The 27,496-nt window shown below is 36.1% G+C and overlaps 1 protein-coding gene across 2 annotated transcripts in view; it reads right to left on the reverse strand.

Moving 5' to 3' along the window:
* The window catches only part of SLC13A1 (solute carrier family 13 member 1), a 117,616-nt gene that overhangs the window by 2,066 nt on the left and 88,054 nt on the right, over nucleotides 1–27,496 (reverse strand). Inside the window, exon 16 of one of the 2 annotated variants that reach the window (XR_006601389.1) lies at nucleotides 6,075–6,140. The gene's annotated coding sequence lies outside the window, so the exon portion shown is untranslated. Of the gene's footprint in view, nucleotides 1–6,074; nucleotides 6,141–22,991; nucleotides 24,328–27,496 lie in introns of those variants that run through there. The other variant, XM_004741878.3, reaches the window with a different exon arrangement.

Raw genomic sequence — 27,496 nt, forward strand, 5'->3', positions numbered from 1 at the left:
AAACCATCCCCAGCAGAATATGATTAAACCAATGAAAAAGGAGTTTGATTGTGGTGGTGATAATAATGGCAGCGGGGAGAGGTGTGAAGGGGTGAAGTCTAGAATAATAATAATAAAAAAAAATAAAGGTGGTATAATTGTCATCACCAGTCATTACCTAATTAGGCTGCCCTACTCTCTTAGAGACGGTCATAGCAAATTTAACAGCTTTATTTATATGTCAAAGATGGATTTCACAGATAACTAGCAAATTGCCTAACACTCTAAAGTTCTAAGCAAATCTCCTGAGTTAAAGTCAGTCTCTACAGGTGATGAAATCCTTTGAGAATTCTGCAGTGAGCTGGGTCTGGCAGGAGCTAGATAGGAGAGGCTCTTGCTTATGACAAAAACAAACTTTGATGCCCAAAGAAAATAGTTCTTTCTAAATCAATAGCAAATCAGAACCAGACATAAGTTGATCTTTTGAAGAACTCAGATGTCAGAGTCTGTAACCATTTTGAAGTATTGCAGCTTCACATCAGAGGTTTTCTTTGAAGATCTGGTCCAAAGCAGTTGCTTCACCTTTTGGAGGTTCCTATGATTTTAAGACCCTAAACTATATAGCATAATAAACCTAATTTCTGCACGGCTTCAAGGTCAAAAGTCTTTCACATATATTATTCATTGTTCTGGAGGAAGTTCTTTCTTAGGGGGCGTCACTGGAACGGTTATCCACCCCCCACCCCCAAGGCCTATCTTCTCTGAGAGATGAGTATACAAGTTTGAGGTGTAAAGGCATCCCCTCTGTGGTCCCTTTCCAACTACTTCTGAATCATTGTTTTTAGAAAGGCCAGACTTCAGCTTCCTGGTGCATAAACTCCACGTCCCCTGTGAAGTTCAAACATGTTGTTAGCATATGTTTCCAGGGACAGATGGGTGGAGCCTGGAAGCCCCCAACCAGGTTGCTACAAAGGGAACCTCCCACTAAGTGCTTACAGAATCCACAAGAATTCTACTTTGTTAACCTATCAGGCTGCAGACTTACACCTAATAAACACTAGAGATAATGTTTTTAAAACACTTTTTTACTGATAATATCTTACATTGATATTAATCATTGAAACACTGAAACATCTTAATCATTTAGAAAATATATTCACAAGCATTATCTCAATCTATGAACTTCATAGTTACCACCCACCCATCCATTCTTGTATTTATTCAATCAATAATTTTGAGTAGTTACTAAGCACCAGATATACCAATATGAGCTACATGTATATAAACATATTTTTGAATTGAGGAAATTGAGTATAAGTTTGATTAAATGATCAGTTCAGCATCACAAAAGAGTAACGTTTAGGTCCAGGTCTTGCACACAGAAAGTAAGGCCAATCCAGTACCCTCCTCAGACTTTCAGATCTGAAAAGCCATTTACTCCTGCAGGACAAATGACTAGGACCCAGTGCCTGTTGCTGCTGAGATTAAGTTTGAGCTTTAAGTAGTTTTCTTCTTTTTTTTCCCGAGAAGCAAATCTTCCTTCCGTGTAGGTGGGAAGTCTAGCTCAGGAACCAGAAAAACATTGTGATATCTATGTTTCATCACTTCTCCAAGGAGAGGAAGTAGAAGAGAGAACTAAGTCAGGTACACAATGTTAATTTATATCTCGTTATGATACATCAATGGGACTAAAATTATGTGATCATTATTCTTTGATTTGTATGTGCCCTGGAATGTTGGCCTCAAATAAAACTTGTGCTGTAATTTGTTAAAAGCATTTCTCCAAGAAGCTTACAACGTTAAAAAATGATTCATCTTCCTAATTTTTATAACATTGTGGTAAGGAAATGGTGGAAGAGGGAATTGAGATGATTTGAACAATGTCAGAGAAACTGTGAGACATAAACTGATATACACATAAACTGACTTAAATACATTCGAATTTAGTCCAAGTATCAGATAACATGGTAATGTTAATTTTACAACTTTATTAATTAATTCTTGGTTATATTGTATTAATTCTGGGTGCACCTTGTTATTCTTTTAGAGACTATGACCATGTTTCATAAGGATATACTTGCGATTAACTTTTCTCCAGTATTTATGTATGCCAGCAAGGAAGCATTGCCTTATATATTGGTCTAGATAGGCCAGGTTGTGCCGTAGTAAAACAGTCATGAATTTCAGTGGTTAAAGACAATAAAGGCTTACTTCTGTATCAAAGCCAGGCAGAGGCTCGCTCTGCTCCCCAGAATCACTGAAGCGTTTGGCTAAGTGCACAGGAAGATTTCTCCTGCTGCAACCTGGAAGTGACACAGGTGATTTCCATTCACATTTCTTTAGCCAAGACTAGTCCCACTGGCCTGCCTAAATGCAAGACCACCTAGGAAATTTATTTTCCCATGTGTTCAAGGACAGGAGAACTGGATACGTAGTATTTATCTCAGTATGTTTATAATACTCACAGCACAGTGATGGGATTTGACAGCAGAAAAAGATGGAAAAGTATGTAAACCAATTGTCTAACTGAAAGAAAATACAACTGGCTACTTGATACTCTGTATAATTCTTTTTAGTTTAAAGTATCTGTTTCTCAATCCATCTTTCTACATATCGTTGATCACGATAAATAATTTTTTTAAAAGAATTTCAATACATACTGTATCGCTCACAGTTCTCTAGAGAAACAGAACCCATAGGGTATGTGTCTATGTATGGAGAGATACCTATTTTAAGGAATTGACTCATGATTATCGAGGCTGGCAAATCCCAAATCTGCAGGTTGGGCTGGCAGGAGATCCAGAAAGAGCCAACGCTGTACTTCAAGTGCTCGGGCCATCTGCTGCAGAATTCCCTCTGACTAGGAGGAGGTCAGGCTACGGTTCTCAGGAATTCTCCTGATGAGACCCATCCACATTAAAGGAGCTAATCAGCTTTATTCTAAGTTTCTCTAAATGCTACTTTAAATGCTAATCTCATCCAAAACAACAATTACCACAGAATTATCCCGAATAACGTCTGAACACGTATCTGGACACCATGGCCCAGCCAAGCTGACACATAAAATTAATCATCACACATACTTCAGTGTTATTCCACCAGCTACGGGAGCAAGAAGGATGTGCTTGCCCTTACGATCTGTGCCTTCAGCTTGAACTATTCTTTTATAGCCACATCCAGATTTATGATTCCATAAGAATCAGTGTGTCTAGTAATAATCCCTTCAGAATTACTGAAGATCAGTTTGCTTTTAAGCATTAAACTTACAAATGAAGTCTAAAACCTAATGGCACGGCTTCTCCTCATTAGCTCAGTAAATTCCTTGATAGCATTAGCTCTTTTCAGATTCTTAATCACTAACCCATTAAAATCTTCTCTAAAAGTTTTCCTCAGATTTTTTCTTCAAGTATGAAAATATTTCTACCCACCTAGATAAAATTTTAAAATGTGCATTAAAATTAGGTTCCTTTCTATGTTAAGAATTAGGTACTTAGACTTAAATAGCATGTTGAAAAGTAGGAAGTGTATTGTTGCCTGAAGAAAAGTCATCCAACTTTTATTAATAGAAGAAAGGAAGAAACTATCACCTATCACATAATAGCTGAAACAGGGGACTTCGTGAAATATGTTTTTCTTTTGTGAGGAATACCGATAAGATACTTGATCTGTGTCTCTGAATTAATAAAACAAGTGTAATCATGTTGTCACCTATTTCTAGAGCATTGGATGAGGATTAATAAGATAATGTTGGTAAGTTGCTTGGTGAATCCCAGATGCAGGGCAGTGGGTGAGAAAGTAGTTAGTGAAGCACTGATGACAATATACTCACATGTGTACAAACAAGTACACACACTTCTAAGGTACGCTTACATGTACATATGCATCATAATGTGTTCTACATGTTCCTACGTCATCTGGATCAGTGTTCTCAGCCTTCGCACTGTTGACATGTTGGGTCAGACAATTTGTTGTGGGGGCTGTCCTGTGCATCGTAGGACATTTAGCAGCATGTCGTGGTCTCTACCCACTGCAGGCTAGAGGCACCCCTCACTTCAGCTGTGACAAACAAAAATGTCTCCAGACATTGTCAAATGTCCCTTGGAGGGCAAACCACTAGTTTAGAGGTTAAGACAGAATCAATGGTAGGGAGTTAAAACATGAGAAAATTCATAAGTTAGGCTAAAAGGGAGCTTTTAAATTAAAAAGAGAATAAAACAGTTTTATTTTTTCAAAGTGATAGCTTTAAAGGAGCCTTTTTTTAAACTTGATATGTGGATCCCCCAAATTTATATTGGAGGAAAAAAGGACAAAAATGACTAAGATAATTTTGAACAAAATTGGCAGGGGAAGTGCCCTTTTGATTAATTATTATATTAATTAAGGCAGGGTGCTATTGAAATAGGAATAGGCAAATCGCCCAATGGAACATGATCAAGAATCTAGAAACATACACAGACACAAGACGTCCCTTAACATTTGTAGGATCTAGTGCAACTGGGCAAATGGAAACCCATATGTCATTTAATTTAGCGAATAAACAATTAAGTGAAATATATTTTATATTTCTAATTTGACATATATACATTTATATGTATATATACTTGGAAGGCAAAATTGGAATTTATAATTCTTGGGACTCCTGGAGTTCCATCTCAGAATGTGGTGGCATAGGAGGAGCAAGCCTCAGACTCCAGCTCCTGAATCTCAGCCTAACCTTATTCTCTTTCCATTCTCAAAGGTCTCATGCACACCCATGTATGGACATCAGGACCCCAGCCTGTACATCCAAACTCTTTCCACAAATCCGCCAACACAGCATCCACTTGGCCAGCCCTCAGGCTTATTGTGGTATGGCCTGCCCTTGGGAGAAGCACATTGTACAGGTCGTGTAAGTGGGCCCAGAGTTGTTTGGGCATGGAATTTTAGGATCCAGGGTCTCTACCACTAGCTAGGTTTAAAACTGTGACATGGGCTCTGAGTGGGTCAGTCTCTTTCCTTGCTGTCTCCTCTTACCTTAGGAAGGGATGTGGCTGGGGGCACCTGGGTGGCTCAGTGGGTTAAAGCCTCTGCCTTTGGCTCAGATCATGATCCCAGGGTCCCGGGATCGAGCCCCACGTCAGGCTCTCTGCTCAGCAGGGAGCATACTTCCTCTTCTCTCTCTGCCTGCCTCTCTGCCTACTTGTGATCTCTGTCTCTCAAATAAATAAATAAAGTCTTTAAAGAAAAAAAAAAAAAAAGGAAGCGATGTGGCTGGAGGGGGACAAAAGAAGACCCTTTAATGCATGGGCCCTAAGCTAGAAGCTCCCCTTCTTGAAGTCTGTGGTATTGTCAAACACATGAGGAACATATAGGGAAATGGCTTTTTTTTTTTTTTTAAGACTTATTTATTTGACAAAGAAAGAGACAGCAAGAAAGGGAACACAAGCAGGGGGAGTGGGAGAGGGAGAAGCAGGCTTCCCGCTGAGCAGGCTTCCTGATGTAGGCTCGAACCCAGGACCCTGGGATCATGACCTGAGCTGCCAAAGGTAGACACAGAATGACTGAGCCACCCAGGCAATCCCGGGAAATGTTCTTATATGACAGAGTCTTTCAAACCAGTGGGGAAAGATAAGGGCGTTCAATAAACGGTACTGGAATAATTGATCATTTATATAGAAAAATTAAAATGATATCTTTTCCTTATAGCACCATAAAATAAATTCGAAGCTATATTAAATACCAAAATATTAGAAGCAAAGATTTAGAGCATTTTTTTTTTTTAAATATCAGAGAATGACTATGATCTCAGAGAGACTATCATGTTGAGCCACAGGGGAAAGTCAGACAGAGGCAACACAAAATCTATCACCACAGGTTCATAATTGATATCCTGGTGAGAAGTTTAACAGAATATTTAGTTGCTCTGTAAACATTCACTAGAACACAGTTTAGGGCCTCAATTCAAAGATCTTAATTTGTTTTAATGAACAATGTAACTGTTGTGGCCACCCGACGGGGTCAGGATTGACTGTCTCCCTCCTCCTCAAATTTAGTTCCTATGTCAGGCTGATAAGCCACACGAGCACCGCGAGTGTATGAAAAGTTGTATTACTCACATAATGAAGCTTTCTGAGGAGAGCAGGGCAGGCACCCAAGCAGATCAAAAAACCTAGAAGCCCAGTCTAATAAGGAGAAAAAAACATTAGACAAATCCCAATAAAGTGACATTCTACAAACTACCTGACCGGTACCTCTCAACACAGTCAAGATCGTTAAAACAAAGAAAGTCTGAGAAATTGTTAGGCGAGCCCAAGGAGATATGACAACTTAATGTGGTTTTATCCTGGAACAGAAACAGGACATTAGGTAAAACTAGGAAATGTGGTTAAAGAATGTACTTAAGTTAATAATAATGTATCTATATTGGTTCATGAATTGTAACATACCATACTAATTAAGGAGTCAATGAGAGGGGACACTGGGTGCACAACACAAATATTGTACTGTCTTTGTGATTTTCTATAAATCTAAAATTATTCTAAAAATAGATCTTATTTAAAAACTGTGTTAAAACTTTATTTAAAAACACCTGGGACCAATGGGTCAATAAGAGATTAAAGTCCCCACACAAGGATTATTCTTCTAAGGGAGTCTGGTATGTGAAAAGACAGTCTTAAAAATCGATGGGGAAGATATTAGACTTCTCACCTTATATTACCAGGGCGATAGGTTTATTCACACTGAAAACTTAAACATAGATGCTTATTCTCAGTATTTACAAAAATACATTTTAACTGGATTAAAAACAAATGTTAAAGGCCAAACAAATATTTTAAAAGAAATTATAGGGAATAACTTTATAAATGGCATAGAGAAGGCTTTTCTTAGATGAGATACATATGGAATAAAACACAAGGGAAACATTAATTTGGTAAAAATTAATGAGGATTAAAGGCTAATTTAATGAGGGTTTAAATGTAAAATCTTCAACACAATTAAAAAAACAAAATAAACAAAGCCAAAGGATGGTCATTCACCAGGACAAGCTATATGTAACTACAAGTGTCAAAGGATAACAAACAAGAATGTAAAGAACATATAAGGAAATCCTATAGTTTAATAAATAGACGCCAAAAACTCAGTAGAAAAACAGGAAAATATATGAGGAAGCAATTCATAGAAAAAGAAATTTAAAATATTTATTCTCATCAGTCAGGGAAATGCAAATTTAAATCATCAAATACTAATTATCCATTCATCAAATTGGCCGAGAGTATAAGAAAATTGCAAATATGAATTGGGGGTAAGCGAAAACAATCAATATTTTCGGTGTTGTGTAAATCAGTGTAGCTGCTTTCAAGGATCACTTGGCAACACAGTGACGGTGCAGATGTGTGCAAAGACAAGGTGCCTACTGTACAGACGTTCTCACAAAAGTGCACAGCGGGGGGGGGCATCTGGGTGGCTCCATTGTTAGGTGTCTGTCTTGGGCTCAGGTCCTGTTCCCAGGGTCCTGGAATTGAGCTGCATCGCGTTCCTTGCTGGGTGGGGAGCCTGTTTCTCCCTCTCTCACTCCCCCTGCTTGTTTTCCCGCCCTCACTGTGTCTCTCTCTCTCTCTATCAAGTAAAGTAATTAAATCTTAAAAAAAGAAAAAAGAAGTGCACAAGGGGGCATGAATAAGGTTTTTCATTGCAGTATCAATTTGTTTTGTTTTGTTTAAACTGCCTTTTTTTGAAAGCTGAGGTGATGATTTTATTTTTTTTTAATTTTTTATTTAAATTCAATTAGCCAACATGGAGTACATCATTAGTTTCAGATGTAGTGTTCAATTATTTGTCAGTTGCATATAACACCCAGTGCTCATCACATCATGTGCCCTCCTTAATGCCCAATCACCCAATTATAATAATGAATCATTGCCAACGATCTCAGTGTATATCGGTAGAGGAAAGGCAAATGCTTCATGGACTATTCTTAAAAAGGTATTTTCTATATTCATTATAAACCAATGAAATATGCTACAATGTCATATTTTGAATATATATTGTTAAGGGAAATATATATACTGAAGAAGGAAGTATGAAGATAAACAAATGAGAAGTCAATTTTAAGTCTTATTTATCTCATCATGAAAACAGATCCCTAAAATGATTATGGCAATGTTTTAGTTGATGTAATTTGAGTAACAATAGAAAATGTTTAAAAAGATTCACTAAATAGTTTTTGACAATTCACAACGATCTTTCTTTCGCTGATAAAAATTAGCAAAATTTTATTTTATTGACAAGGGCAAAAGTAGTTTGGCAAATACTGAGAAAATGACAAAATTTAGAATTAAATTTCATTCAAGTTCATACTATCTAGATTCCTTGAATTTATTAAGATTCTATCTTCAGAAAAATGATCTTTGTCAAACAATGTTTGAAGACAAGGACTGTTTTGTTTCATTTTCATTTCTGTAACCCCAGTCCTCCACACAATTTCTAGAGCAGAGTAATCATTCCAATATTGCTGAAGGAAAGCATGAGAAGTGCATTTCCGTCACTATCATCTAAATGCCTGACAGCTAGCTGTTAAGTCTTGATGGGCTCTAATGCAAGGCTCTTCATCATTTTAACATTATTCTCATCTACTAAATTATTAAACATTTTTGTCAATCTGATCAATTTAAAAAATATATTCTACTTGTTTTTTTAAATGTAAAATTTTAAAAGGTATTTTGTCACAGTAGCCACCCTTGTTTTCTGTAATTATTTATCTTCTGTAAATTAGATTAATGGTATCTATAATTACAGTTAAAGCTAATATATATTAGTGGTCCTTAACTGGAGTAATTCTGCCCCCCCCCAGGGCATATTTGACACAGTCCAGAGGTAACGGCGGTTGTCACAAAAGGAGGACGTCTGCTCCTGGCATCTAGAGGGTAGAGGCCAGAAAAGCTGCTACACATCCTGCAAGCGCAGGACAACTCTGCACACAAAAGAGTTACCTGGACTACGATGTCGTAGCTATGTTGTTGGGAAACCCTGATCTATATTGCAGGGAGAAGGAAAGACATTCAAAGACCAACTAGTAAACTAGTTCTCCCCATCGAGCGAATGTGTAACAGAAATCAGAATCTCCCAGATGTCAAGGCACATGGAAGGGCTGCATGTTTTCTTTGTTTGTTTTACTTCCTTCCCCCAGTAAGTCTGGTAGAAGTGCCGCTGTCCTCTTCCCTGTGTTTTAAGGAATGGGAAGTGGGGCAGAGCCGGGCTCAGGGCAGACACTCACCTCCATAGTGATTAGAAAGGAGGAGTTTTTGCCTAGAATAGAGAAGACTAAGAATTTGACTCAAAAGGAAATGAAAACTCTGAATCCCTTGGCCCTGCAACCCACAGATACATCACACAGCTAACAAAGGAACCGCACACATGCCGGCAGCAACATTAGGAAGTGGCTCAGCTCCCAGGAAAACTCAGAGTCAGATCCTCCCTCCATAGAGGGCCTGGGGACTGTAGATGTACTTTCCGTTATCTATTTGAGCACAAACAAAAACCATCCGATAAAGATGCAAAAGCAGCGAGTGTAGCTTTAGTAAATAACACCAAATGAATGAAGAAGGAAAAAAATAATAAAAAAAAAATCCTGCGAGGATCATTTGTAATCTTCTACAGTCACTGGTGTGATTTTAAGTGTATTAAAGCCCAAATAATAAATTATGTTTGCCTGCCTTTGCATATTTTTCCATAGGCAATGCAAATAATAACTGAAATTATGCTAATCTAATCTGTTGTGACAATCTTAACTTAATCTTAACCATAAGGGCAAGAGGAAAATGCTGAAAACTTGTTTCTCACTAATCCTGCTGCCGCTGAATCTGAATTAAATTAATTTTTCACCTTTAACAAACTGGAGAGGCAAACATCAAATATATCTCACCATAGGAAGGTTAAAAAATGTTTTTATGACCACTCTGAATAAAATCTCTGCATCCAAAATATGTGAGTAAACACATGGAAATCCCCCAGAACCGTGCCTGCTCCGTAAAATGTGTGAGCTACTCTTTTTATTAATGCTGGGCCCCAAGACAACTTCAAGTCTAGTAAGTGTCTCGTGACTAGCTGAGTGAAGAGAGTGTAAGTGCGGTGGTCTAGTCCAGAAGTTCTCATGTGACCGGTGCTGACCATCATGGGGAAATATCTGGGGGAAACCTGGAGATACCAGGACCAGGAACAACAAGTGCACAATTGTCATTCGTTGTGTCTAGCAAATGTTCTTCAAGCAACCCTTCTCTGAGTCAGGAAAAGATTAAGTAATCTGGATAGGAACAAAAATCTGAGTAAGTAAAATCAGTGACACATGCCATCTCCTCGCAAGAACAGAAGAGATGACATCTTTTAGCTGTTTTGAAACAGGTGAAGGGAAGCATGTACTGATTATAGTGAATCAGTTAAACATCATACGGAATTCCACAAGAAAAGTAGCTCAGGGAAAAAGTATTTGTTCTGATGATAACATCAGAGATATAAAATCACCAAGGGACCTATAAAAATAAGACTGTAGACTCTTATTAAAGCATATAAAACAGGATCTGAAAAAATGTAGTACAAAAGAAAATGCAAATTGAATATAACCACAAATCAGTTGGTAGCAATAAATGCTGACAATATAGAGATATTACGGGCAAGTAATATCTAGAACATATGTAACAAACACAACATATGGTTCACACTGTATTACCAATTATTAGAAATATTTTTAAAACTTGTAAACATATGGTGTTATTTTAAACTATCTTTTTGTTGTTTACTAATTATATTACATTGTCATCATGAAGCATTGTTTGCGATTGATTTGTTGTAGTTTATTGAGATGTTTTGTGAAATAGTTCATGATCAATTTGTAAAAAAAAATACTGGAGAGTTGGACACAGTTACAAATATAGTAGACAAAAAACAGGATCATATTGAAAACGTTATTCCAATAATATTGAAAACTAAGGTGGAAGTCATTCATAACAAAATCTTAAAAATCTGAATTGATTTGTAACAACAAAGCAGAATTAAATCTATTTACTAACCAAAAATCTAGTTGGGCAGAGGGATGGAGAGATGGACAGACATGCAATGAAACAAGTAGAGTAGAATGTTAGTGAGCGGGGGGAGGGGTGAAGGGAGAGAATCTTCAAGCAGACTCCCTGAGATCATGACTTGAGCCGAAATCAAGAGTTGAATACTTAACCTACTGAGCCACCCAGACACCCCTCGATCACATTTCAATAATATTGTATAAACACGTTTCTATTATATTCTTTTATCCCCCCACCTCAGGCTTTCATATGCCACTCCCTCATTCAAAAGAACTTGGTCATACCTTCTTTAAAATCAACCTATCAATGAGCTTTTCATAGAAAAAAAGATCTTTGAGCACTCACATTTATCCAAAACACAAAAATGTGGGTTAAATGTTCTCTTCCAGAAAAAACCTCTGATTTTTTTCCCCTAAGAGTGACAGAAATATTTATGACAATGGTACATTTTCACAGAGAATTCCTAGAACCTCTCACAAGGTCTTGCTTTAAAATAATGCTCTGTACAACAGGCTGAATCAGCCCCCAGCTAATTCTAATGGGAATCTCCCTCTAAATGCAAGTGGCAGTGGTGCGGGGGTGGAGCTGATTTTCCATCTCTTCCTAGAATGTTTGTATATACGCTGATAGGCATTAAGAACGAAACTTGGGAGACAGAGGGCACCATTAAATCAGCATTTGTCATATTTTTTTCCTAAGGGAATTTTTTAAAAAGGGGATTAGAAAATGTCAGTAAGAAAATTTTGGAAAGTCTACTTCACAAGCTGACATTTTTTCATGGAGAAGAGTCAGAAGATGCACTGATGATTGCTTTGATAGTTCAGATATTGTTGCTTTGCTTTAGGAGGCACTTAATCAGACTGCTAAGAAGGAACAATGTGAAAAATCTCTGAAAATGTGAAATTATGGTGTGATGCATATTTCAATTCACACAGACATTCTGAGTGCTTTGTAAAAAGGTACTCTATCAGTCACTCAGACAGTAAGAATGAAAAACGGACGGATTGTGAAGAATAAAAACAAGCGGAGGAAAATGAGGCTCCATACTGCTCCTGAATGTGCCGTGTTGCATTCCTCTCTTCAGTTCGCCCAAGTTCAGGTGCAGCTGAGAAGTGATGTCTGCACTTCTAACAGCCAGTCTGTCAGCAGCACCTTCCATCCCAACCTCCATCTCCATATTTATTGTTCATCGCAAATTACTGTTTGAGTAGGGCTCAGGACGATGCCAGTAATAAATATTTATAGCTACTCCCACAAAAAACTCTTACCACTTCAGTAAGAGCAACATCACGGACACTGCAGAGGGGCTCAAGGCACAGCTTGCCAGCTTCTGTGGCCAAAGACATGTTAGGAATTTCACTGGACCTTATAGGGACCTAATTCAGCACAAAGCAATGGTGTTTTTGTTTGTTTGTTTGTTTGTTATTTAAGATTTATTTATTTATTTATTTGACACAGAAAGAGAGACAGCAAGAGAGGGAACACAAGCAGAGGGAGAAACAGGCTCTCTGCAAAGCAGGGAGCCTGATGCAGGGCTGGATCCCAAGACCCTGGGATCCTGACCTGAGCCCAAGACAGAAGCTTTAGGACTGAGCCACCCAGGCACCCCAAGTTTGTTCTTTTTTAATGTTGAGTGATGTTTTTTGGTATGGATGTGTCACAGTTTGCTTAACCATTCACACTTTGAGTGACAGCTAGGTTGTTTCCAAGTTTTGACTTTGACTAGTCATTTGTATGTAGATTTTTGTACGAACATACATTTTCATTTCTCTGAAGTAAATGTTCAGGATTGCAGTTGCTGGGTCATACGGCAGTTTGGTGTGCAATCTTTTGTTAAGAAGTTGTCAATTTGTTTTCCAGACTGGCTGTACTACTTGTATTCCCACACACTGTCTGAGTGTCTGAGTGATTGTGTTTCTCCACATCCTTACCAGCATTTGGTGCTATCATTATTCTTTATTTTAGCCATTTTATTTTATTCTTTATTCTTCATTATTCTTTATTTTAGCCATTCTGACATGGGTGTAGGAATATCTCACTGTGTTTTTAATTTGCATTTACCTAATGGATAATGATGTTGAACATCTTTTCATGTGCTTATTTAACATCTGTATATACTCTTCTGTGAAGTGTGATCTTTGTATCGTGTGCCCACTTTCTAACTGGATTGTTTGTTTACTAAGTTTTAAGTGTTCTTCACCCATTATCAGTATTATTCTTTGTGGTTTGCAAATATCTTCTCTCATTTCATGGTTTGTTTCTTCATTCTCTTAATTGGATATTTGTTGAACAAATATAAATTTTAAATTTTGATGTCCATTTATTAACTTTTGCTTTCATGGATTATAGTTTTGGTGTTAAGCACAAGAACCTTTGGGGGCACTTGCGTGGTTAAGCATCTGCCTTCATCTGAGGTCATGATCAAGTCCTGCATCAGGCTTCCAGCTCAGCGGGAAGCCTCTGCCCTTTCCCCTGTTTGTGCTCTCTCTCTCTCTCTCAAATAAATAAATAAATAAATAAATAAATAAATAAATAAAACAATTTTTTAAAGAAAGTCTAAGAACTCTTTGCTAAGTACTAGATCCATGAAGATTATCTTCCATGCTTTTCCCTAAATGTTTTAGAATTTTATGCACCACTTTACATTTAGAATTTTACATTTATGCATTTAAGTTCATGATCAATCTTGAGCTAATTTTCATACAAAGTATGAAGCTTAGGTCAAAGTTTTGTTTGTTTTGTTTTCTGTTTTTGTCTTTGGGTGTTCACTTCTCCTCTCCAGCACCATTTGCTGGAAAGGCTATCTTTCTTCCATTAGATTGCTTTTGTACCTTTGTCAAAAATCACATTTGGGGCCCCGGGGTGGCTTAGCCGTTAAGCATCTGCCTTCAGTTCAGGTCATGATCCCGGGGTCCTGGGATCGAGCCCTGCATTGGGCTCCCTGCTCAGTGGGAAGCCTGCTTCTTCCTCTCACACTCCCCTTGCTTGCATTCACTCTCTCATTCTCTCTCTGTCAAATTAATAAATAAATAAAATCTTTAAAAAAATTTTTTTAAAATAATCATATTTATGTGGAACTACTTATGGGTTTTTATTCTGTGCCAACTATATATACCCATGTCTTTCCCAATACCACGTAGTCTTAATTACTATATCCAAACAGTAAGTCTTGAAGTTGGGTAAACTATCTAGTCTGGCTCTGTTATGACGCTCAAAAATCGAAATAAAGTCTATTTTACATTTCTTTGAATATTCTCACTGGATATATGAGCCACTTTACAACTGATTCAATGTCCATAATCTTTGGATAATGGATTCAGAGGAGATTGCATCAGATGCAATAGTACTATTATAGCCACCAGTACTTGCGTGTGGAGTTATTGTCTCTGCTTTCCTTATAGGTTTTCCCAGGAACACCCATCCAGGATTACCAGTTAAAAATGCTCTTTCTTGGAAACTTGTTTTATATTTTGTAAAGTACTTGGCTAATGATAGATTTTAAAAAGGAAGCCACTAGTAATGTTCAAAAGGTGCTTTCGGGAATTATATATAGTTGTGTTTCTTTGTTTACATTCTTTAGTCAAAGGAATATGAGAAGATAAAGAAGATGGATACAGGAGATGGAATGTGCATAGTGGTCAGTGGGACTTCTGTCTCCATGGGAAGACTGAGGTTCTTTATAACCTTCAGAGTTCTTTACAAAAAAAAAAAAAAAAAAAAAAAAAAAAAAAAAAAAAAAAAAAGGAAGTAAATACAAGTAATAATAGCTTTTAATAATATATTAACTATAAAACCGCTTTTAACTCAAATAAAACATCTAGCACATTAAATCCACATACAGTCCTGACTATAGCTGCAATAAAAGAATTCAAATTCCAGTGCTGAGGATGGATTCTGGCCCTGTTCAAATTCTAAGGAGGGCCCATGAATAGGTTCCATACGGAGGAGGATGAGGGCATGTCAGAGGAAACTACTAGATTCTCTGAGAGAGGAATGCTTGCTCTCAGTGGACCCCCCAGCTCTGACCAAAAGCAATTACTTTCCCAGCTGAGATGGAGACTAAAAGTTTATGGAGAACATAAATGGAGAACAATATCAACGACTGTAGTCAAGAATGAATTCCCAGACCCCGAGGAATTACCTGTCATTATTTATTATTCACTTAACATTTTTAAGATGATCTACCCAAAAAGCCCTGTGGCTGTGAAGATAAAATATTCTTGTCAGATTACAACCTCTGTCAGAGAACGGTCTCAGATTGAATTTACCTTGGGGCTGAATTGTTCTCTCAGCAACTTCCCCAAGATTTTAAACTTGCTTATCCCTTAATTATTTTTACATGTAAACAATAATAACAACATGAGTTATATTTGTCCTAGCATCCTTCCAAGTATGGTTAAAACATCTTCAGTTTGGAATTAAAATAACAATTAAAACTATAGCAAACAATTTAGGACATTAATATTAGATAGCTATCATAGTATTGAAGTTGAATAAAAAGCAGAAAGGGGGTTCTTACACATTTTTTCTATGCTCTAGACTCCCTTAATCTTAAATTTTAAACCAGAATGCAGGTCTGACCATTGTCCTCCATTTCACATTCAGATTATTTAAGTGCACATTAGTTATTTCTTCATGTAGTAATAAATAAGTAGTATATAAATATCAAACTCAACAAATTCAAAATTGTATTCACTAAGTCACCCTCTACTTCCCAATACCACCATAGAGGCTCCTCATCCAGTATTTACTCTCTTATCTAAGAGCTGCATTATACACCAGTGATTAAAATTAGAGACTTCAGAGCCATCCAGTTAACTCAACTTGATCTGATTCTAACATTACTAGAGGAAAAAAAAAAATTATAATTAAATCTGACTCTTCTAGATACTTCCACTTTTGGCAAAATGCAGTATGAGGAACAGGATTTACCTCTGTTTGAAACAACTTAAAGAGGAAAAATGATATGAAACAGCAGTTTTCAGACATTTGACATCATGCAACATAGGACAATGATCTCTGAAGGAGAGGAAATAGTTGCGTTCTATCATTATTCCAACTTATAACAAGGGGAGAGATTCCAGGCAGCAGTTCAAGAAAGGGGGAATCCAGGCAGATACTGGTGATCACGTGTTGAATAGATGGAGCTGGGAGTCTGAAGAGGACTGGTGGCTACAGTTTTCAGGCAGAGTATCAGAAGGGAGAAACATGCACAGACATGTGCAGAGAGATCTCCAGGAATCCTGTCTGCTATTCTGCTGACTACTGATCAACACAAGTCTCTTAGGAAACAACCTCAAGGTGAAGAAAGAACTAATCAAAATTATTAGCTGGGACAATTCCAGAAACTAACACAGAGCTGGGAATAATTTCGTGTTTCCACCAGCTAGAATGGAAAACCTTAAAATTAATGGCACATCAAGTGCAATACTCAAAAGGATATTGCCTTAGTAGTGAGGCAAATGTAGCTGTAGACTAAAGTGTTTTCTGGTCTCACCCAAAAAATCTTAAGAACAAACATCTAAAGGATCAAACTGTTTTTAAATAATGCAACTGTGCCCCAGAATAACACTCAAGTGTATAGGAATAAAAATATGTCTGATATTAAATAAAGTAAAATAAGCAATGTCTTTTTTTTAATGTGAAAAAAAATTACCAGGTAGGAAAAGCAGGAAAATCTGACTTTTAAAATAGAGAAAAATCAAGCAATAGGCATAGAAGCAGAAATGACATATATGATAGAATTACTAGACAAGAACATCAAAAGTTATTAAAATTATATATGTTCAAAAAGGTAGAGAAAAATATGAGTATGTTCAGTAATGACAGGAAAAATATAAAAGACCCATATCAAATTTTTCGACTTGAAAATTACAATGTTTACGATGGAAAACATACTTGATGGAATTATCAGGAAATAATTGGTGAACCGAAAGAGGTAGCAATAGAAACTGCCCAAAAGGCTACAGAAAACATGACAGAAAAAACAAAAAGCAAAAACAGAGATTCAGTGTACTTTGAGATAATTTCAAGTGACCAAATATGTTTGTAATTATAGTCCTTGAAAAAAAAGGGTAGAGAGAATATTCTAAGGAATAGCAGATGAAGGTTTTCTAGATTTGATTTTTAAAAAGCTTTTTAAATACTTTAAAGCCTATTGAACCCTGAACATTAGAAACAAAAAAAAATTATATCAAGGTACCTCGCAATTAGATCACATAAAATCAGTAATGAAGAACACCTTGAAAGGGAATAGGAGAGAAAAAATACACATTACATACAGAAGAACAGATTTATGAATTAAAGTACATTTATCATCAAAAAGAATATAAACTGGAAGACTGTGGTACATCTTTAAATTCCTGAGAGGGAAATATTGTCAATCTAAAATTCTATTCCAAATGAAAATATCCTTCAAAAATGAAACTAATAGATATTTTTTCAGACTTAAACAAAAGCTAAAAGAATAAAAATTATATCTGGTAGAAACTGAAATAACAAGACTATATAAAAGGAAAGAAGAATGTGGGGAAATATAAAACAATTTTTGATATTTTCAAAAGATATTTGACTACTTTTTATTTATTTTTTAAAATATTTTATTTATTTATTTAGCAGATTGAGAGACAACACAAGCAGGAGGAGTGGCAGGCAGAGGGAGAGGGAGAAGCAGGCTCCCTGATGAGCAGAGAGCTTGACATGAGGCTCAATCCCATGTCCCTGGGATCATAACCTTAGCCAAAGGCAGACACTTAACCAACTGAGCCACCCAGGTGCCCCTATACGACTGCTTAAGACAAAAAATAGTAGCAATGCATTTTTGAGTTTATGATACATATAGAAATAGAATGTATGACAACAGTACACAAAGTGGTAAGGGGGGGTTATAGTATAAATTCTTCTAAGAATATTATACATGAAGTAATAACATATTACTTAAAGTAAATTGTGATTAAGTTAAAGATAAGTATAAATCTTCAAGTAACTGTAAAAATCACAGTAAATAAGTCAAGAAATGAAATAAAATTAAATAATAAAAAGTAGTCAATTAATACAAAGGGGGGCAGTATAAGTGGAAAATAAAGCATAGAAAAAATAATATAGAAAAAAATAGCAAAATGGTAGATTTAAATTATACCAGTAATCACATTAAATATAAATGGTCAAAGCACTAAATTAAAAGACAGAATCTGTCATATTTAATTAAAACATAAGAAAATAAGATTTAATTATATTTCCTACAAGAAACTCACTTTAAATATAAGCATACAAGTAGATTAAAGAAGATGTGTTTCATATATACAATGGAATATTACTCAGCCATCAGAAAGGATGAATACCCACCATTTGCATCAACATGGATGGAACTGGAGGGGACTATGCTAAATGAAATAAGTCAAGCAGAGAAAGACAATTATTGTATGGTTTCACTCAGATGTGGAACATAAGGAATAGTGTGGAGGACCACAGGGGAAGGGAGGGAAAACTGAATGGGAAGAAATCAGAGAGGGAAACAAACCACGAGAGACTCCGGAATCCATGGACAAAACTGAGGGTTACAGAAGGGAGGGGCTAGGGGGATGGGTTAACCAGATGATGGGTATTAAGGAGGACACATGTGATGATGAGCACTGGGTGTTGTATGCAACTAATGAATCGCTGAACACTACATTGACCACTAATGATGTACTGTACGTTGGCTAATTAAACATTAAAAAAAAAGGCTGGAGAAAAATAATCTATGTTAGAACTAATTTTAAAAGTTGTAACACTTATATTAGTATCAATATATTTCAGAGTAAAGAATATCAACATTGATAAAAAGAGCATTATATAGTGATAAAGGCATAGAGTGCATAGCAATTTTATATTTTAATTTTTTTTAAGATTTTATTTGACAGAGAGAGATCACAAGTAGGCAGAGAGGCAGGCAGAGAGAAATGGGGGGAGAAGCAGGCTCCCCGCTGAGCAGAGAGCCTAATGCAGGGCTCGATCCCAGGACCCTGAGATCATGACTTGAGCCAAAGGCAGAAGCTTAACCCACTGAGCCACCCAGGCACCCAGCAATTTTTAAATATTGGCACACCACCACAAACAACAAAAAAATAGAGCATTGAAAAACATAAAGCAAAACCTGATAAAGATGCATGAAGAATTGACAAATCTACAATTATTGGCAAAGATTTCAACATTTCTCTCTCAATATATAAGTGATAGAACAAGTAGGAAAAAAAATCAATAAGAATATGGAACATGAAAAAATTAGCAACCAAGTTGACCCAGTTGACACTTTAGAAGACTCTGCCCAACAACGGCAGAATATACAGCCTTTTTAAGGCAGAATATTTATCAAGATAAACAATTTTCTTTCAAACAAATCTTAGTAAGTTTAAAAGGATTTAAATTCTACAACACTTGCAGATAATTGAAGAGAAGAAAATGCTTCCTAACTCATTCTCTGAAGCAAACATTACCCTAACACAACAACAACAAAGTAAGAAACTATAAAATGTCCCTTCTGAACACTGGTGCAAAAATTCTTCACAAAATATTAGTAAGTAAAACCTAACAATATATAAAAAAATACAAAGTATCATGTTCAAAGTTTGTTTAATTCAATGTAATTTAGCACATTAACAGACTAAAAATGAAAATCATAAGATCAAAGACATAGGAAAAGCATTTGGCAAATCCTAATATCCATTCCTGATTTAAAAACAAACAAAAACTCTTAGTAAACTAGCAATAGATGTTTCCTCAATCTGGCAAAGAGGCTCTGAAAATTCTACAGTCCACATTCATAACTGAGGGGAGATAAAAAATGCTTTGCTACTAAGAAAAGAAAAAAGGCAAGGACATCCTTTTTAAAAAAGATTTATTTATTTATTTGAGAGAGAGAGAGTTTTCAGTGGGGAGGGGCAGAAGGAGAGGGAGAGAGAAACCCAAGCAGACTCCACACATGTTGTGGAGCCCAACATGGGGCTTGATCCCACAACCCTGAGATCATAACCTGAGCCTGAACCAAGAGTCAGACACTTAACTGACTGTACCACCCAGGCTCCCTAGAAAAGAAGACAAGTCTACCTTAAAGTAAATGTGAAATAAAAGTATCCAGGTTGGAAAGGATGAAATATCACTGAGTTTATTCACAGAAGATAGCATTATGTACACAGTTTTATGAAATCTATTTAAAAAACCCAACTAGAAATAATAAATTAGCTTAGTGAATCAATTTATAAAAATATATGGCATTTCTAAATCCTGGCAACTACTAATCAGAAAATGAAGGTAAAAAACAAGACCACTTACAATAACATAAAAAAATGAAATACAGTAATATCAAAAATATGATACACTTAGGGATAAATGTGTTTAAAGATGAATAAGACTGTACATTGAAAACTCTATAACATTGCTCAGGGAAATTAAAGAATACCTAAATAAATAGAGAGATACAATGTGTTCATAGATCAGGAGACTCAAAATTTTTAAGATGTCAATTCTTCCTAAGTTGATTTATCTGTTATGACTAGAGTTCATTGGGTTCCTGTCCTAGTCTCAAAACATTTTCCTTCTGGTACACAGCTTATTTTAATTGTCTAAGGTGATGAAAGTCCCTAAACTCCATCAAGAAGTGTTAAGGAAGGAAGGAAACTGGTCTGGAAGGCCAGCATCTAACAGATACAGAATTGTTTGAGGAATTAAGGTCTTTCTTCAAACCAGAAGCCAATTTCATGGCAGTCATTTTAAGATAAATCAAACTTTCTTTGTTCAAAAACATCTCTTCTTCCCTAAGCGTTTCCACCAAAAATTTCCCCCACTCTCTATCAAGATGACTTGAAGTTTGAAAGTCACTGCACAAAATATAAGGTATGTCATTTTCATGCTTTATTTTAAAATTTATTCACAGGCCAAAATAATAGAACTTGGAGTAGATGTGTATTTGTAATTTCTTTGTGTAGAAGCACTGTAAGAGACCACTATTCTTGAAATTAGAACAAACATAGTATCTGACTTTCTGAGAAGTCCAAACACATTTGCCTTAAAAAAAAAAGAAAGACAATGTGTCAAGAAAGAAAGGTATGCTAAATAAAAAAGGACAGAATGAAGCAATTAGAATAAATAAGGAAAAATAATGGCTATGCTGGCTATTACACATGGATGCAAAAGCACATAAATTTTCTTGGAATGGAGGAGGACGCTACGTGACATTTCTGGTATTTTGGTAATCTTCACTGCATACTTTGTACAGAATGATATCCACAAAGGCATAGCGTCTGACTCAGTGGCCCAGCCGTAGATGTGCTGCTGCGGGGAGGTCAGAGGCTACGCTCAGCTCAGGAGGTGTGCAGAACTACAGCTGTCAGGATTCATCAACAACCCTGTATACAAGGCTCCAGGGAGCACTGGCAACGCGGGGGTGGGGTTGTGGGGAGGGGTTTGAACTATTTGAAAATCCCTGAAGTGAAAACTAATGATGAGAGTCATTTAATGGAGTGAGAGGCTCATTCGATACCAACATGCCACATTATTTCAAAGAGTTATTGAACTTGGTTTGTAGTATTGTATACAGTGCCTAATTTTCCCGTATTTTTTGTGTGTGTGCTGAATTGTATAAATGGAGACTGATTTTAAAAGCTACATACTTTTTTCACTGTTTTACCTCCAAGGTTCTCTCTCAATCAAGAACCAATTGGGTAAAAATGGAAAGATTCTCTGGAAATCTCCCTTAGGTGTTATAAGCTAGGAGTAACTTTTCTATCTTAAATCTAAGGTTTCAATGAGATCCTGGCCAAGGGTCTTCTGAAGAAGGAGTTTGACCAAGGCTGTGATTATATGAGTGCAATTACTTCTGGGTGACATCATAAGGAATAAAAATGATACATTAATAAGAATGCAATCTAATATTGAGCTTGTATTATGGCCAGTTACTGCTCTAAGTGTTCTCTGTGTATTAGCTCCTTTAATCCTTATAACTCTATGAAAATATCTTTCTGCCTCCAGAGGCCCATTTTCAGATGAGGAAAGTGCAGCATACAGAGGTTAACTAACATATCTGAGGATGAGATGGGTGAGTGGTAGAACAGGAATTCAGTCCTGCCAGTCACCCTCTAGATCCTCTGATCATAAACACTGCTTTAGACAGGCAATGGTTTTGGTCTCTGTTTGAGCTAGGCTGATGTGTTCTGTTCTGTGGTTATAGGTTACATTCATTCTTTGTGCCATGAATTAATTAATATACTGACTCTTCTGGGTATAAGATGTGAGCTATAGGCTCTCTTTCCCTTGCACTTAACATGGAGTCCTGCAGAAGAGTCAGGCTAATGGCAAGGAGGATCTAAGCACAGCTGGGGCTTAGACACACCTTCCTCCTAAGACTGCTTGGACCCCAGAGAGAAGCAGAGAGCATCCAAAGTCCTGTAAGCTCTTGCAGTGGTGGATCAATAGGGCTGTGGTTGCGATGAAGAGATGCTGATTTCAGGGATGATGTGAGTCGCATGAGTAGATCCTCAAATCAGAAGTGAATGATGAAACCAATGGGAATTGTACACTTCAGAGGACTGTATCTCTCAGTGGAAGCCAGTCTAAATGCAGAGACTAGATGCATCTTAGCTGCCCAGTTAGAGTTTCATATGTACAGTCTATAAAACTTAGATAAAACCCTACACTGAAGGAAATAAGAGAGAGGCTCTAAAAAACAAAAACTAAGTTGACTAAGTTAAACTCTGAAATCAGTTAAAACACTGAAGTGGAGAATTTGGCTTGGATTTAATTAGATGAAGTGTTGTGCTGCCAAGAAAAATGGGGACCTGAGAGCGAAATTAGAATATTATACTTTTCATATCTAAAATTTCTTTTTTTTAAATATTTTATTTATTTATTTGACAGACAGAGATCACAAGTAGAGAGGCAGGTAGAGAGAGAGAAGGAAGCAGGCTCCCTGCTGAGCAGAGAGCCCAATTGCAATGTGGGGCTCTATCCCAGGACCCTGGGATCACGACCTGAGCCGAAGGGAGAAGCTTTAACCCACTGAGCCACTCAGGTGCCCCTAAAATTTCTATTCGATACTTTTTCAGATCTATCAGGTCACTTTTCATAGTCTCTCATTCCTTATTATATTTAATTTCTATTGTTGTCAAAACATAAAAATTTAGTGCTTAAAACAGCAGTCATTATTATTTAAAAATTCTGTAGATGAACAGACCTGTCCAAAACAAGTCTCATAGGACCAAGATCAAGGTATCTGGCAGGCTGCGTTCCTGACTGGAGGCTCTTAAGGAGAATCTACTTCTAGGCTTCCCATGTGGTTGGCAGACTTCAGTTCCAGGTACCTGCTGGACTGAGGCCTCTGTTTTCTTGTTGGGTTTCAATCAGGGGTCATTCTCAGCTTCTAGAGACTTTCCGCATTCCCTGGCTTAAAACTCCTTTTGTCTTCAAAACCACCAATAATGAGTTCAGTCCTTCTCATGCTTTAAAACTCTCTGATTTCCCATTGCCTCATCTTACCCACTTGACTCTTCCACCTTCCTCTTTTGGCTTTTAAAGGCTCATAAGGATCACATTAGCACCACCTGGATAATCCAGCATAATCTGCATATTTTTAGGCTAGCTGACTAATAGTCTTAATTATATCTGCAAAATTCCCTCACAGCAGTACCTAGATTAGTGTTTGAATAATCAGGAGACAGAAATTGTAGGGAGACATTTTTAGAATTTTGCCTACCACTATTATTGTATTTCCAATACCCTCTTTTATATTTTCAAACACACTTCCTCATTTTATAGTCTGTATTTGACAATTAGAATATCTGTTGTCTATACTTTGGATTGTCTCTTTTGTTTATGTGGCTCTTGAACAGTATATTTTATGTCTTGGCAGACTTCACAAATTTTGATTACCATTTCTCATGGAGATTTAACTTTAGTAATTCTTCGAGCCCCAGGTTGAAGAAGGTGTTCCTTCTTTTGCCAGGTATTTAGGCACATTACCAACCCAGGATTGTTTTAAAGTTTGAGATTAAGGTTTTTTATCCCCCCACATACACTGGTATTCAGACTTTAGGCCCATAACCCGCACAATTACGAATTCTCAAGGGAGATTTTACCCTTCTACCCAGTGCATAGACCAAAACATTAAGGTCCTCTTGATGTTTCCTTTTGTAGCATGGGACTTTTTTCTCCTGGTTCACATTTTCTCAGAGAATAGTCCTTTGAGATCCTCATAATATGTAGTTTTCCACACAACCCACAACTTGCTTGGGTCCTTGTTTTGTCTTCCATCCCTTGTTCCGTGGGCCTATTGAAAGAAAATTTTGAGATCTCTAGGGATTAGAAGTTGCCACTGCTAATCCTTGTCTAAGTGTCTGAATTCTTGCTGGTGCCCCATCATCTTTTTCTTTTGAAGACTTACATTATTTTCTTGCTGACACAGGAATGTATGTCATACAATATTTTTTATCATTTAGCTTTAAGATTTACTCCCCCCAAAACTGCCTCTAGTATCTATACAAGCATACTATAAGTAAGAAAACCCCCTTTATTTCTTTATTAAATGCTATATCTTTTTTTCTAGGCAAATGAAGATTCCCGTATTTGAAAAAAAACCCTTTAATTTCTGCTTTAGTTATATGCTATTTTACCATTTACCCTTGGGCTATTCTGGTCTTCACTTCTACAATGGGGTCCTGTGGTTTTGATATCTGCATTCCAAAACTTGCCTAGTAAATTTTTACTTTGATTAAATTGCTTCATTTCTGAGTAACATGGCTATTGGTGTCCTACAGTAATAGTTTCAACTTTTCCTTTTCAGATAATGTCAGAGTACTAAAACTAATCCAGTTTGTTTGGGTTTATTTTTTCGTTATTAGTACAACCCTCCCCCTCCTAAAAGTAAACAAAAACAAAAACATTTAATTTGCTAAAATCCACATAGTCAAGCAAAGACAGTCATTCATTAACTAAATCAAATAAAACTTTGAACAAAAGAATCACAAAGGTCCTTACCAAAATATTTAGCCATGACAGAGATAGAATAATACATCTAATAATAAATCTTTAAAATATAATATCATGTAGTACACATGTGAAGAAATAGTTAAGGCATTGGGATATTGTTTTATTAATTTAAAATAGGATTTTAATAGGGTTAATGAGTAGGGTTATGTAATAGGGTTATTTAATAGGGTTAATTAGTACCATTGGCTAAAAGTGTACTTCCCAACCTCTCAGGCTGAAAAGAAGAACAAAGCCTTGGGTAAGGCTTACTTGGGTAAGGTGGACAGAGTGCAGTCACTTGAAAAGAAGGAAGTCTGAATTCTAGAGATGCTGACATGTTCAGAGGCAGTTGAGGGGAGTGAAGGATACACATAAGCCAGTGGAGTCTTCTAAGCACTTGTATGAACAGACAGTACATAGGCACTTAGTGAAATTGCTACTATTATCTAGAAAGATTCAATCCTAAGTAAGATACTGGGATATAAAGTGACAAAGATTTCTAGTTAACCTGTAAATAAGGATCAGGATAATAACAAAAACACTATCTGCCACAGAGCGGGAGGACAGAGATTTGTTTGATCATCTGTTCAGATTCCCTTTTGGAAACTTTCAAAGACAATATATAACTTTCAAACTAAAATAGTTTGAGAACTTTGATGTAAATAGGGCAAATGTGAAATGGATGACTTAAGTCATTTTTGATAAAGCAACTAAACAGAAAGATGTAGCAAGAGAATGATACGGCTCACTTAAACAAATTTTGACTAAGTATTATTTTTCCTGTACTGACAGCTGTTGGAAGTAATTCATTAAAATGATTTAAGTTGAAATGCTTATATTATTTTCTTGAGGGCAAAACTTACTCATTCTAATTTGGAAAGTCATTTCATTTTTCATAATTAAAATGTATTCATCACATAATATAATTCAGCAGTGATAAATTGAATGATGGAAAAAAGCCAAAAAGAAACACTATTGATCATAAGTAAATGTGCAACATATGATAAGGAAAGAAACAAGCAAACAGAGGGAACTTAGAAGATATACATAAAGAAGCACTGTATTCTAAGGTTTAAATGGACAACTTTTTAAAAAATGATAAAATTTGCACTAATTAACAAACAAATAATGGACAATCTATCATATAGTTTTTTAAAGAAATGTCTTCCTTTTTAAGAGACTTTTTACTATATTTTATTTTTAAGAACAACTTTATAAATACTATCCTTTGCAAAAAAACCCAAACCAGGCCTGATTATTTCTGCAAAGTTTAAAAATACCAAAGGTATTTTCTTGTTCTGTCTTCCTTTTTATTTTTAGTGTGAGAATTGTTATGTTTTAACTTCTCCTTCTTTTCCTGACTGCACATGCAATATTTTGTTTTTGATTGTCATTTTTCTCCCTGTAAGTCTGATTTTGGAATGTCAATAGACCTCATTCTTCTTCACATCCTGAGTATTAGGAGACTAGTCTCTTCCCACTTTTGTTTGAATGTTCAGATCTCTTTTCCTTTCCTTTTTGTTTGCCCATGAATAATTTATTTTTTCTTTTGTAAATTTTTGTTCTTATTTTCTATCTGCTATTTTACCTCAATGTTGGTAATAATGGAGTTACATGACTTTTCTTGTCTCTATACATAGTGATAATTCATTTAAATTCCTGAATCCCCTCTTTTTACATATGACACTATGTATTTCTATTTTTTTAATTTTTAAAAATTTATTTATTTTTTATTTTTTGAGGGAGGGGCAGCAGTAAAGGGAGAGGGAGAGAGTATCTTAAGGAAGCTCCAGGCCCAGCATGGAGCCTGCCATGGGGCTCGATCTCCCGTCTCTGAGACTATGACGTGAGTTGAAATTGAGTTAGATGCTTAACTGAATGAGTCACTCGGATGCCCTTGACTTTATATATTTCTGAAGTAAGATAAATACCTAAGCAAAATTGTTATACATATACATAAACGTGTTAATTGTTTTATAGTGTTTAGCTTTCTTTTATAACTATACTGTGTTAACGGTGCAAATCATAACAAGCATTATTCACAGCTCTACAAAATGCATTTCTTAGTGCATTGAGATATTAAAGATGTGAATTATATTAATCTAACATAGGGCCAAGTAGAAATTAATCCTTATCCTTGAGTTTTCTATTGTTTAGTGGATTCAACTATAATTTTGAAACTACTAATTCAATTTCAATTTTCATACTATATGCATACATCAAGAATAATCTGGTACTTTTTAAAATGAGAGAATGCATATTTCAATCAGATTAAACCTTTTTTCTGCACCACCAGCTGGCCATAGTTTTGGGTTTTTCAACAAATTCCCTTCAACAACACTACAGAAATGATTTATCCAAGTACCTAATTAATCGGTATATTTTATTTCCTAGTTCTATGGGAAGTTTCTAAAATAATAAATTGATGTTTGAAATGCTACACCAAACCCAAACTGTAAAATGAAGCAAAT

Source organism: Mustela putorius, unplaced genomic scaffold (genome assembly GCF_011764305.1).
Source record: "Mustela putorius furo isolate JIRA1106 unplaced genomic scaffold, ASM1176430v1.1 tig00003845_pilon_pilon_pilon, whole genome shotgun sequence".
In the NCBI taxonomy this organism is placed as follows: Eukaryota; Metazoa; Chordata; class Mammalia; order Carnivora; family Mustelidae; genus Mustela; species Mustela putorius.